This window comes from Lepisosteus oculatus, chromosome 20 (genome assembly GCF_040954835.1).
Source record: "Lepisosteus oculatus isolate fLepOcu1 chromosome 20, fLepOcu1.hap2, whole genome shotgun sequence".
NCBI classification, from domain to species: Eukaryota; Metazoa; Chordata; class Actinopteri; order Semionotiformes; family Lepisosteidae; genus Lepisosteus; species Lepisosteus oculatus.
This window is the reverse complement of record NC_090715.1, coordinates 9,727,552-9,741,668: the sequence shown is the minus strand read 5'-3', so window position 1 is coordinate 9,741,668 and position 14,117 is coordinate 9,727,552. Positions and strand designations below refer to the sequence as shown.

Below are 14,117 nucleotides of genomic sequence, written 5' to 3'. Positions count from 1 at the left end.
AAGTGCAATTGATTGGTAATACACTGTTTAAATTGCTGAGATCTCATCGAAAGTGTTCAACAACAAAAAACGATGATGGTGAGAAATCTATTATTCAACAAGAGTTCCGAAACACACAAATCTAAAAAGATTTTATACAGGTTTAATACTATTCTGCCATATGTTTATTGGTGTAAATAACTCTTTTTGTCCCTTCTGAGCGTGTGCATCTTCACGTTATTTACCAACAGGCTTTACAGAGAAATTTCGGAGGAATATTGCCGTCCCTGCATACAATTTAGGTGTTAACACGAGTTTCAACAAGTGCGTGTTTATATAATCTCTAAATTGCATTCAGCAGAAAAAATATAAAAGTAATATGTGCTGCTTCTACAGAAAAAGATGCAGTGGTTTATTTCCTATATATAGGCCTTAGTACAGCTGACGCGTCTGGCCGCAAGACTTGTGAGCAATCTGCATTACACGTGATTCAATAAATTATTACATAGTATCGTAAGAGTATTATTTATAGTAGCATGTTTCATATCTGAAAGGATAAAAAGTCTTCAATAAAACGTATAAACAAATCAAACAAATCCACTTTTTATACAAATAATTCTACACTTAAAAAATACAAGTGTTTATTTTCAACAAAAGTGTTAGGGAATACCAGACCTGTATTAATATATATTTTTCTAAAATAAACTCAAAATTCTTGGGAAGGCGTGAGTGTTTGCCTCTTATTAAAGCCTAAAAACAATTAAAACTACCTATATAAAATACATATATTCAGGGTAGCAATTTAATATTTTGCTTTTTATTTGCGCTTGTAACCGGTAGAGTGTGCTGTGTACAAAGGATATCTATACATCTAATACTCATATAATTTTTCGGATTTATAATTTTTAATGACCAACTGCAACAGAAAGGAAAACTTAAAAACGCAGCCGATTTTGATAACGGAAGAGAAACAAATACGTCACGTGTATTATTTCAATTTGCCATTGTTTATTAAAATAGTTCTAGACTCGGCATACAGAACACGCTCAAAAAGGAAAAAATACAGGAAAAGATGTATTTTGCAACAATATTTTTGTGGATTTGGAAGTGTAATTTTGTGGCAAAACTTAAAACAAATGCACATTATATTTTGAATTACAATATTAGAACCGTATCACCTCTGCTAATAGGTCCTTTGTGAAACGACAGGATAACGAAATACTTTGAAAAACGATTTACATGTCACCTTACAAAAAAGGGCAAATGATCAACCTTAGCCCTTTACTTTAATGACATTACTCAGGGACAGGAATTTCAACAATCAATGAAAGAAAAAAATGTGTTATACTGATAACAATTCTAAATCACTGAATCAAAACTGAGAGGTGCAATATATAATCAAATCAATTTCAAGCTAAAGAAAATTATTTTAAAATTATAATGTGCATAACTGCATGGTAACATGTCAGAAATGCGTCTGTCTCAATAAAGTTCTACCTAGACGAGTTTTGTTCAAAAGAAAACAATCTCTAACACAGAAAATATTTTGTAATTAAGCAATTCACACTTTGCACTGCACAGAAACGTTTTAATTTGGTAACGTTAGCAAAAAAATAGCTATCGGAACACTTTGTATCCATTGCAAAATTGTTCTTCAAAACAAATCGGTGTTTATCTCGTTATCCGTTTATGTTAGGATTGGGAAAGCACTCCCATTACCCCGCTATAAAAGCGAACAACTGACTAAAGATAAGCTTTTTAGCAGTCAAACGATAAGACGAAAGACGTTACAGATTAAAAATAATAATGAAAGGTTTGTTTAGATGTACGTCATACTGATGACACTGTGTAAAGATGGACCAATAAAAAAATAGAATCCACAGCTTTTTCGTCGAGCCAATCGTATTTTTCCTTTTATCCTTGTCTCCATAGTTCAGACTGCCCTGCGACGTTGGCCTCCTATTAAACGGATTTATCCCCCTCAATTTTTTTTGCTACCCTCCCCCTCAATTTAAAAGAATGGAATAAGATTATGAAACCATAATCCTCCCGCCGCCATTTTGGATCCTAAATTCGTTGGGGAACTACCAGACGCTGCTTCGTGGTGAGCCGGAATGGCGTCAGTTTCCAAAACACACACACAGGCCAGCAACCACCCACATTTCACAGCCTATCGGCTTCCGCGTTTCAAACCGCCTCATTCCTTGTTCGTCAGCAACGCAGTCGAAGTCAAAGGCCGCCTGGAAACCGTTCGTAAGGAGTCGAGTAGGGGGGATTGAAGATAAAGCTAAAAATTTAGAAAAACTGAACAAGCTTTCAATTTAAAGACAAACGTCACTTGTTCCGTAATGCATCGCTTGCAAAAATGAGGAGCGCCTAGACCTTTTATATGCGCGACGACAGGAGGCACGAATTTTTTTTTCCCTTCCGATCTGGGGTATTCAGGAATTAAGAGACAGTATTGGTGTGTATGATGTGTGTTGCTTTGTCGGATATTTCCGGACGGTAGTCTGTTGAGTAGCAAGGCCTCAAATGGGAAAACCAAGCCTAGGACTGGAGTATCGAGACTAAGCGAGGAGACGCCGTAAAGATTTTCGCGAAGGTAAACAATTCTTCTCCGTTTTCGCTTGTACCACAATACAGATTCTGGCTTTTGGTTTCTTTTAAACTGTGCTGTAGCATAATGATACCACACAGACCTTCAAAACGTAGCTTTCGTGTTTTTAGTTCACATTTATAAAAAAAAAATAAGCTGCTCTCCCAGGACGTGTGTAACCAGCTAGGTTGTTTATAAAACAATGTGATACATTTATTTATTGTTATCAAAACACGAGTAAAATGTTCATAATGACCAACTGCAGTTTTTTTAAGACTTTGTATTGATTCCTGCATTTGGAAAATCATTTTAGAAACATTTATCTGGTTGGTGGCTTGATGTGATATTGGAACACTTGTCCAAAAAATAAGATTTGAATTTGTTTTCCCCCTTCTTACATATATAAAGGATAAATATTTTTAGAGATTTTTTTTAGCCAGGCTTAAAGTTATGTTTTGCAATTTAACTGTTGTTCAAATGCTTAGAGTGCAACTACCTACTTTGTAGGTTTAATATCTATTTGTGTGAGTTTATATCCGAGTATTGTGCGAGCTTTTTTGTAATCCTGAATCTGAGAGGTAATTGTGAGAGGTTTTGTAGCAAATATTTTTCCTTAGCGATTGATGATCACACATCGAATTGTCCTCTTTCTTTGGGTATTTTTGTACTCTTACATTTTAGGATGTGCGTGTGCATTTTGGTGCTTTAATTGGAAACTGGAGTTTTTTCTTCCCCTGAAAGTATAATGAAGTGCTGTATTACCACGTTGCGTATCGCTGGCTCAGTCCAGACACAGGCAGTGATGAACGGTTTGCTTCACCCAAATTATAATTCTAAACCTCAAGTTTTTGTTTGGAGCAGCAAAATAAAAACTGGCATTTTGTCGTGTTGACTTAAGGTTGTTTATTGGGAGAAAAAAAACAAAAGCATTCATAGCTATCTTACGGCGTTTTATGTTTACGTTTTTAATTGCATTTTTGCGAAATTAATTGCCTTCAAGAAGATTTTGGTCTGCAGATTAAGTTGATAATTTGTGGTTGCTGTACTACTCCTTGATAATCTTTGAGCGAGGTTTTGAACTTGTCAGGGAATAAACCGTGGTTACATGGAGCCTTGCCATGATAAATTATTTTAAAAAAATGGGAAATATTCACATACAGTTGCCCTATTTATTTCCTTATATTTTATATTATTTTATATAATATTTCCTTTATTCTAAGATGTTAAGTTTGCTTTGGGACCTTACTTAATTGACCAACTTCTTTATAACCTGTGTGCCCCTTGTTGCACTGAAGGGGGAAATAGTTTCATGTGAAATTGAAATTTCCTTCACCTGACTTTAAAAACAAAAACTGCATTACGTTTTTTTTACGGTTTGTTTGAACAGAACCTTAATCTGTGGGTAAAGGAATTCCACATAGCTCCCTGCTAAGCCAGCCATGCGGTGATGCCATAAAATGTATAATTTAATAACCACTAGCCCAGAATGGAAAAGAGAGAGGAAACTGTCTGGTGTCTTGTTTTAGACCTGCCTGCATCTATAGGGAATTCCGAGGGGTGGAAGGCCATTGCATCCCGTGGAGCACAAAATGTCTGGTGTTGCATCATTCTCTTTTCGACAATAATTCTTAAAAAGGTTAGCGTGGAAAATAAAATAACTTATCTTGTTTGATTTTATTTTTACTAAAGAGCTGAGAAAAATATAAAACAATGTATGTAAACAAATGGCCCCCCTCCCCAAAACCTGTACAATCTTCAGTGCAGTGAAACCTGCTAAATGCAGAAAAATACTGCATTGTACATGTGGTAGAGTATTTGGGTGCTGAAAGAGAGGTTGAAGAGTTTGCAATAGCATTGGTGTGTGTTCAGATTGCGCCTCGTCTACATGAGAAATAGGAAATTGTAATAGTTCTCCTGCTCTTTGTGCAGTTTGTTATGCAATGTCTTCCTAACAGTTGAAGCTCTGAGTGCATATTATTAGACTTGAGAAAAACAAGGTGTTTTGGAGATGGCAGGCACTGTGACAGATCTTGAGCATTTATCCTGAAAACCTCTTTTGCTGTGCTCAAATATGTTTTTTTCTCCAAATACTTAATTTTTGGTTTTACCAGCTCATGAGAAAAATCCTGTATTTGGAGCTAATGATTTCCAAATACTTTGTTAAATAATAAAAAATGCTGCAAAGATGCTGCAGGAATTCTGTTTTTTTTTTGCAAATTGAATCGTTACAAATTTCAATTTAAACTGTTTTGAAGGAATTCCCATATATAAAAAGAAATCTAGTGGGTGACTCTTTCAAGTCATGTGTTCATATAATGCATCTGATGTTTGGAATGTAGGTAGTGCTGTCGCACTACTAAGGAAAGTATATTTTAAAGTGGTGGAAATTTTCTAGTAAGGTGATGCTCATGCTTTACAGATCCATATTTGTGAAGGAATTTACAGGGTTGGTGGTTTGGTGGTGTTTCGCTTGTTATTGTCTCCTTTTCTTTTTACCAGTCATTTGGAATTTTATGGTAGTGGGGCCAAGAGGACCCAGAGCTGTTCTGTTGTATTGTAGCTTCTGGTAGTTGGGATCTGTAGAGCTGTTATGTAGCTTCCTTTAGCATTAAATTCTAAAGTGCATTGAGAGGCAGGAAATGATCTGCTGCAAAGTTCAGAAGGTCAGCAGCCTTATGATTGGAGCTGGGCTTACGGGGGCTCGTTTCCTGTTGCAGCCGTTGTTTCAGGTCTTCCTGCGTGCTCTGTGTTCAGCTGGCTCTGAAAAATAAAGACCAGTTCATGGGCTGGTCCGTGTTCAGTTGTTGCAGGCCAAAATCTTGTGGCATTACAATACACAGACAAAGCAGCGTTATCCTAGAAAACGATCTTGATACTTCCACTCTTCCCTGATCACGGGCTGCTGCAATGGGCAAATGTATCCAGTGTTTGGGAGCTTAGGCACATACTGAGAATCCTAAGGATCCTTCAAGAGAATCACATCACTGCAGTATTACACTGGAGCTTCATTCTGCCTTTGGTGCTGCTTCTTAATGTAACAATTATTCACTCAATTGCCCTTGGCGGACCAATGCTTTACTCTGTTTTGAAGAAGGTGTCTAAATATATCTGCACTGGCTCTAGAGCATACTGAACATCTGGCTGCTTGCTTTTTTGGCTGAATAAGATTTGAAATAGGATGTTTTCTCAGATGCTACAACCACATCCTTTTGTTGTTGCACTATACTGAGGTCAATAAGTGAGAACTGAGGAGTGCAGTAAGCAGCACCCATGTGTGAACTGCCGAATAATGAGCATAGAACAATGCATTGGCAGTGTTCCACTTGCAATATCCTGTCTTTTCTGTAGAGCTTATCTGAGCCATTATCTTATATAATGTGTGTGACATCCTTAATATAAGGCTTCCTATTTTTTATGTAGTAGAGAAATCTCTGCTGTTCTTATTTGGAATTCAGTTGTTTTGATTTTGGAAATTACTACCCACTCTTATACTCAACTCCCACTAATCTTGGGCCCCACCATATTAATGAAGGCACAGATTAGAGTTTCCAGTTCACTGAACCCAGTAATATATTTTCTGTCATTTTAGATTTACACCTGATGTTCCAGTGAAATGAATACTTCATGACTGTGGTGCTCTGTACTCTTTAAAGATGGGTACACTGGTAATTTCATAAGCCCTTGTGTTATTGGAGTGGGTGTCCCCCCATGTTTTTCTCCTACTATTTAAAGTGTTACTGATCTTATTTTGGCGGCAGATGGTGGTTGCTCCTCAGTAATAGTCTGTGCTTGGTTGTTTTGGAGTCTCAAATTAATAATAAATTAAGTTAATGGCACAAATGTGTAGTATTTTAATGGTAAACATTCACAATTTTTAAGTGTACTGGGAGGAAGTATGCTTATAATTTCTTAGTCTTTTTAAAGTCTTCTATTTGACATTTCTGTTTAAAATCTAAAATATTAAAAGCTGCATATTTGTTTTGAACTATTTGTAAGACTGATGTGGACAAAATAACCATGAGAAGCACATCTGGGGCTACATGGAAATGAAAGAGCTAGTAAGAGCCGAATGGGAGAGTTCCTTTGAGGGAAGGATCACAGAGAATTGAAAAGCTGGTGACAACAGTTGGTGTTTTGATTGGCTGTCAAGGATTTTGTGACTTATTATCCACAAATTTTGCTGAGTCTATCCAGAGCTAGTCAGGATCCCAACTGGGCTCCTCTCTATTTCAGTAGCTGTGATAATCCTTTTGAAAAGGGCAAATAGACTGTGTTTTCACATCCTGGTACAATGTTGACAGAAAATGAGATTTACGCTCTTGGTAGACTTATTCCATAAAGAAGCAATAGTTTTCATAATACTTAGACCACAAGCAGTGTAGAAGTTTAATGCAGTGCAGTAAGCTTTTTTTTCACTTCTTGTGGCCTGTGTTCATGGTAAATGCATTTTAAATATAATCAGTCAGCTCTTTGCTCCCTCACAACCTGAAATTATTCATGGTTATTCCGTGTTTAAATTGGTTCTGTAGAGACTTCAAACAGGGAAACTGTATTTTTCCGATCTTGCTGAAATGTCTGAATGCATTGGCTGAGGACCAAGCAATTGGCACCAAAGCGGTTTTTTTTTTTAAATTGTAATTTGGAAACAGAATTACATGGGGGGGGGTTATTTTAGAGTGCGGCTGTTTGGACGTTTTCATCTTTTTGACGTTGGTCGGGTTTATCTTTTCCTTCTTCCTTGTTTGGATGAGGTGGGGGCAGGGACTCCTTGGCTGAATCACAATCCTTTGGAAACTTAACAGCAGTGTCCTATTGATGGGGCAGCTGGGTCCATTGAATCAGCTCTATTTACATTGAAATTCAGAGGCAGGAAGGGGGTGGGGAGCACTTTTCATGACTCAAAGGCATACCTTACGATTGTGAAGCACTTTTAACACTTGTCTAACACTTTTTTTTGTAGTGCTTATGCGTACCATGAAGAATGACAAACTAGTGCATGCTTTATTGTAGTTCTCAGTGTATCTCAGCCTTTGCTTTAATGACTTTACATTCATTATGGTATACAAAAACACCCTTTTAGGTGCAGAAGATGCTTTATTTGTTAAACAATAACTACACTGGTCGACTTATCTTTATTTTTTTTTAAACCTTTGTGGCTTTTTTGTGGAGTACCAATCTTAGTCGGTCTGTATTAGGAAAAATGAATCTATGAACTTCAAAGCTCAACTGTCTCTCCAGTTTAAACAGATGTGGAGGATGGCTCTTGCATTCAGTATTTTTGGTCTGAAAAATCTTATTCCAAGAAAATTCACTGTTGAAAAAAACTTGGAAAATTGAAAAATGTTATTACAAAGTCCTGAAGGATGTGTTCAGTTGTTCATCATCCAAGTACTGCAACATGTGGCATGTTTAACTCAGGGGGCAAAGTCAATCTAAAGCTTTTGGCAGACTTCAGTGTTTCCATGCTTTAAGCTGTCATGTTCTCCTTAGTGTTTTGGTGACACGTTGGCATTACAGCTTTTCTAAGTTTTCTTTAGTATAAAAATGATATTTTTTAAACATGGGCTAACACTGGCTGTAAATGAACCTGCTAAATCAATACATACTGTGACTAAAGCTCTAATCTGATTAATTTGAAAAGGTGTTTTTTTAGGTTTGATAAATGTAAGTTTATTTTGCACACGAGGGGTTGTTTTAGCATTACGGAGGGGCGTGAACTGTTAAACATGCTGAATACTGCAATACAGATGTTTAACTTAACTTAACTTAAGTTCAGTAAACGTTCCATCAGTAGTGCAACATCAGGGTGTAAAACTAGCACCTGTTGAATTCTGGCAAACTGTGTTCAGGGTGTGTCTTGTGGCTGCTGTTCTGCAGAGCTTCAATGGTCAATGTCAAAGACTAGTGGCTTGGCCTGTATCTGTTGGGGAAAATGAGCATTTCATGGTAAAACAGAAGCACTCTCGAATACTGTTTTGGGGAAAAATTGGGAGGTATTTCACATGGGTCAGACAGTCTACCAAAAAGAGGAAATGGGTAGATGAGGAGCAGAAAACAGAGGGAAGGAGTCCAAATTGTTAATGAGTAACAGCGGACAGCTTAAAAATTGGTTCATTTTCCAAAGCGCCAATTGATTCAAGTTATTTACAGAAAATCTGCTGCATGCCCTGGAAAAGAAAATAAATTAACCAGACCAAAAATCATAAAATTAAAATTTTCAAATGCTATGATATGTCAGTTACCAACAGATCATGATTTTGTCTACAGCAAAGGCAGCCCTTTCCTCAGAATGTACAACAGCTTTATGTGTGTGTGTGTACTAATGAGTTTTTTAGGTCATTAGTATGTTCTTTAACCGTTCTTTTTAGCATGTTTGATTCACAAAATTAACCCATCACAAGAACCTCTTCTGAAAATGTGAACTTTTATACTAGACTTGAATGTCCCCATTATGGCTGATGAAATCAAACGGAAGTCCCTGATTTCTTTCGCAGTAGTCTTCCAGAGCTTTGGGACACAGCACCAAAAGGCCATGTTATTATATGGATATAGCATATTGGCAATATGGATAGCATATTGGCTAGTTACTGGAGAGTCCAGACATGTAGAGCCTGAATGTTAGCAGAATTTGATTTTAAAATGTGAGTGAAATGTGACAGGTAACTAGAGCAAGGACTCCAAGACAGGAGGGATGTGATCACTTGAGCTGAATATTAAACAGATTTAACTGTAAATTTAGTTTTGGATTCCTGCAAGTTGAGTTTGCCATGCTTATCAATCCATATCAATCCTTGAAAAAAGTCTTCACAATATTCTACACAAGGTTCCAAAGTCAGTGCAGGATCGAACGTTGTGCCCAAATTAATCATTTTGAATCAAATCTTGCATGTAATGCCTTCAGTTGACAGGGTTACAGTTTTGGTTTTCCATAACTCACTGATGGAACCCAATGACGTGACTTCAAGCTTATTGCAATTAAGAGGCAAAAACCTTTGTGTCACTTAAGCTTTTGTATTAAAACGGCTCACTGTGCATCTGTTTTTGTGTGAGCATCGTTTTGAGCATTATCTATCTAGAAGTAATGATTCAGACATGTAGTTTTATCATTTGACCAAAGGGATACAAATACTGAATAGCAGAGGACCCAGATCAATGGAACACTGGATATAACCTTTCCAATATCCACCTAAAACCACCAAGAGAAATAATTTGCGAACATTTGCTTAAGTTAATTGCATGTTTAGGTTACCAACTTGTTCTAGCATTGCTTGTTTTGAACATTTAGTTCTACTATTAAAAAAACAAGCATGTCAACATGTATGTCTTGGTTAGTACAGCAAGTGGCTAGTTTACCAAGAAATTAAAAATTATCCTTACATACAATACATATTTATGTGTTGCAGTGTTTGCCTTGTGGTTGTCATGCCTGTTGCTAGTCTGATATCTTTATGTTCAGCTGAACAGAGAAAATAAAACGGCAAAATGGAAATTAAGGTGCCATCATTGATTTTACTTTCTTTGCCAGTGATCTGTCTCTGAGGTTAAAAGGGGGAGAAAATGATCAGGTCAGATAGGTTACAGAAACTGTGTGATTTTTAATTTTTTTTTACTTGAACACATTCCGCTTCTTATTGACCTACTTTCTCACGCTGCTGTCAGCTGATGGAGTGTAATCGTCAAGGTTGAAACTTGTGAACAACTTGTGTTCTGCTCAGATGTGTGTTTGTATGCAGTAGTTTTGAAGTTATTCATGTACTGCTCAAGATCAGCCACAAGGTTTTATTTTTTGTTCACAGCAGGAATATGTATAGAATGTCAGTACTTTTCCCTTTGGCTTTGATAGCTGAATATTTACGCATGTATCACCTCAAGTTGTAGGGTAGGCATGGCCTATTGTCCTTGTAAGAGTAATAAGACATATAAGAATTTGTTTCAAGCTTGTATGTTTTTAAAATCTGAAAACCTTTGGTAATTTTGTATCATAAGTTGCCCATTGATATGAAAGATTTAAAGGTTATTTTAGAGATTTTCACTAAGAAAGCGTCGGCAAATTTCCTTGGTTTGCTGACATAAAGGTAGTGGCTGCCATGGTGTTTGTGTGTGTGGTCAGTAGCATATTTCACGTTCGTAATCGTTTAGAGGTCATATCCCAGAAAAGTATTGCTTAATTTATACTTGAAAATTTAAAATGTTATGCTTTTTACCTCAACTTAAGAGGGGAACAGTATGCTACTTATGTTCAGTGGTTGTCGTATGCTTAAGGAGCATTTAAAAGTATTTGAATAAAAATTTTCTGGTATTTCTTTCTTTTCCCTCTCCAGTGTTGTTGATTTTGGAGGCACAAATGTACATTTTCAGATTGAGTAAACTTCATTTCAAGTGTTTTTGTCCTGTTCATCCCATGACTCACATAAATATATAAAAAAGCTGTACATCGCTGTCGCTGACCTCCTCCCCCTGCCTCAGCCTCACACGCATGTCCATGGACTATGGCACATCATAATTATAAACAAGTAGTGTTTTACTGTTTAATCTGAGTTTTCCTCAAAGTGCACAGTCACCTTATTCTGGCAGGAATTGATGACCGTGAAACACAGAGCTCTTGCTCATCCACTCTCAGACAGTCTGTTTTTATGTTCATTAAGTTTTGCCAGGCGTTTCCCATGTGATGTTTTCTACACACGTGCAACAGGACACTTTGGTTACCCCATCAAAAGACCATGTATCCAAACTTATTTTTCCTGTTTGTGGCCATTCCAGAATTCACCACCCTAGTTAACTATCAGGTATCGGCATTGGTCTTGACATTTTAATAATTTTTCTCCTTTAAATTTTAATTTTCAGTATTGCTAAAATGTATATAGTGATCTACTATAGTGAGGACATATTTCCTGATTTGTGAATTTCTAGTATTAATTAGAAGCATTGCGAAAAAGTCACAAATTAGTTTCACCAAATTTTTGAAGGATTGTGTATGACTGAAATAGCTAAAATAGGCTAAACATTTTTATTGTTGGGTTTATTAGCTACTATAATCCAGAGAATGTTTTTTTCTAATTTATATTTTGAGCAGCTGGTAGTGTTCATTCAATAATGGGAATTGCATCACGTGCATCTTAGGCTTCAAACGGAAGCAGCAGTTTAAAGTGTAACGTTAAAGGTATTTGTTCAAACCATTTTGAAAATCCCTTAGATGGCAGTGGTTTCTGTCTGCAAAAATATTTCCTTCTTATGTTTGGTTAACTTCCAATCTTTCATTTTCTTGTTTTGGTTTATTAGCAGCCTATTTTTTTCAATCAAATCAATATTTGTGAATAGACTTATAATGGCAGTGTGGATGTGTCTATGATTGGGAGGGATTTAGGGAGATGTGCCTTGGGAATCCTGATTGAGCCTCTTAGCCAAATTTATATTCAGTATTTCAAATGTAGGCCTTTTACCTATTTGTGCATGGCACCATCACCTGTTCTCGCATCAGTTTCACATTGACCACGTAATTTGTAGTGGTGTAAATAATTTAGACAGTATACTTAAACATCTGCTAGCTTTTTACATTATGCATTTTTTGAGTTTGAGATGAAATACTATGACCATACATGAGAAACACTTGCATGCACAATTAGTAATTCAAGGGAAGACTGCTTTGACCATCAATACTAAATCAGACTGTATTGAAAGTCATCAGAAAATCATTTTACAGTGGGGATCGGCAGCTCTCAAAGTTCTTTTCTGTGTATTGCTTTTCGAAACGAGGTTGTCCCAAGGTGTGTATGACAGAAAATCTGTAGGTGATAAATTTAGCATGATTTACTTCTATAGTGCTATGGTTATTCAGGAAGCTTTGTGCACAGGAAATATTGGGTGGTGTAGCTGAGAGTTCAGTATGTTCCATGGTAAATTTATGTATAATGTTCTTTCATTTAAGATGGTGTAGCATTAAGCATTGTGTTCAGAGCTCCACCCTTTCTGTTGCAGACTGTTTTGTTTCTGGGTGTTGATTGGCAGTGAAAGTGAACCTCAAAGGTTTCTTGACTGAGTAATACATTATATGCTCAAGAAATTAAAGCAATTTATAAAGAGTCTTCATAAAATGCACAAGAATATAAAGGTTACAAACAAGAGGTCATTCAGCCCTATGTAGCTCATTTGGTAGTTAGTAGCTAATTGTTTCAAGGATTTCATTCAGCTGTTTCTTGGTAGAAGCCAGGGTACTGTTTACCTTGTCAGAGACTTTTGAGGATTTTGAATATTTGTATCGGGTCACCTTACGATCTTCTGTTCATGGCTAGAAAGGTTCAGTTCCTTCACCCTGTCACTATAGGACATTACCTTAAGCACTAGATTGTATCTCTATAAGGTTGCTCCCTTCTGGCTAAATTCCAATACTGTAATATCTTTATGTGGTGACCAAAATAGTACATAATATTCTAAGTCCTTACTAGTGCATCATAAAATTTTAACATAACTTTATTGAAATTCTGCACTATTAACTATATATCTTAATATTTTGTTTTCCTTTTTAATTACTTACTCACATTGTCTATAATATTTAAATGTCAACATAAACACCTTAGTCTCTTTCATAAGTAGCCTCTTCAATTTAAGTGTAATATACTTCCCATGATGAATTTATAGTTTATTGCTTGTTGCATGCAATATCATGTGCTTTTCTACCGTTTCTGACATTAAACATCGGACAGGTGTTGTCTTGAATTTTATTTAAATATTTTTAAACTTAATTTGCTACTTTGCTTGCTGCAGTAGTTGCAAACCCTCCTAATTTGGGATCATCTGCAAACTTGACTAGTTTTCTAACTATACGAGAATACAGACTTTTAATTATGGTGCAGACATGATCTAAGCCTTGACTCTTGCATAAATCTGTTTCAAAGAGCTTTCAGTGGATAGTCACTGCATATTTGTTTAAGTTGATTAGCTATTGTTACTGATTTGGAGTTGTCTTCTTAACAGTTGTTCGAAAATGTTGATTGACTTATTATTAGGATTGTTTATTATTTAGCAGCTGATCTCTTGTTACAAGTAATAAGTGTTCAGGCAGTGGTGCTCTGTTGTAAAAGAAAGCTGTTTCACATGACAGGAAGACTACAACAGCATCTTATTGTGTATACAGGAACAGATAATAGAGAATACAGAGTAATAATAATGTATTCTTGGATTTTAAAAGGACTACATTGTCAAGATGCATACCTGAGAAATTAAGACTTTAGAATTCTAAAAACCTGATCAGCGTGGGCTGTTGTCTTACAGAACAATCTAGTCAAAAAATTAAGTGATGGAAATATTTAAGAAAACAAGATGTGACCACATCCTCGTTTTGATGCATTGTGCAAACAGTCCTTTTTGAATTCTTCAGAGAGTTAAATTTCAGTGCAGTGAGGCATTTGCGTAGTGCTGTCCAGACATCCTGAGTGGCTTTATCTATGCATTATAACTGGTACTGCAGTAGATATTTCTGTAAGAAGAATCTGTCTCTGCTACCACACCAGCAGAGAGAGGCAGTGAAATGTGGCGGCTGATGCTC

At 36.3% G+C, this 14,117-nt stretch overlaps 1 protein-coding gene across 2 annotated transcripts in view; it reads left to right on the top strand.

Annotated features, from left to right (window-relative positions):
• Positions 1-2,103: 2,103 nt before the first annotated feature.
• Positions 2,104-14,117, top strand: part of ankrd11 (ankyrin repeat domain 11) — a 110,735-nt gene continuing 98,721 nt past the window's right edge. The window contains exon 1 of one of the 2 annotated variants that reach the window (XM_015368069.2): positions 2,104-2,581. The gene's annotated coding sequence lies outside the window, so the exon portion shown is untranslated. The remainder of the gene's footprint in view (positions 2,582-14,117) is intronic. The other variant, XM_015368070.2, reaches the window with a different exon arrangement.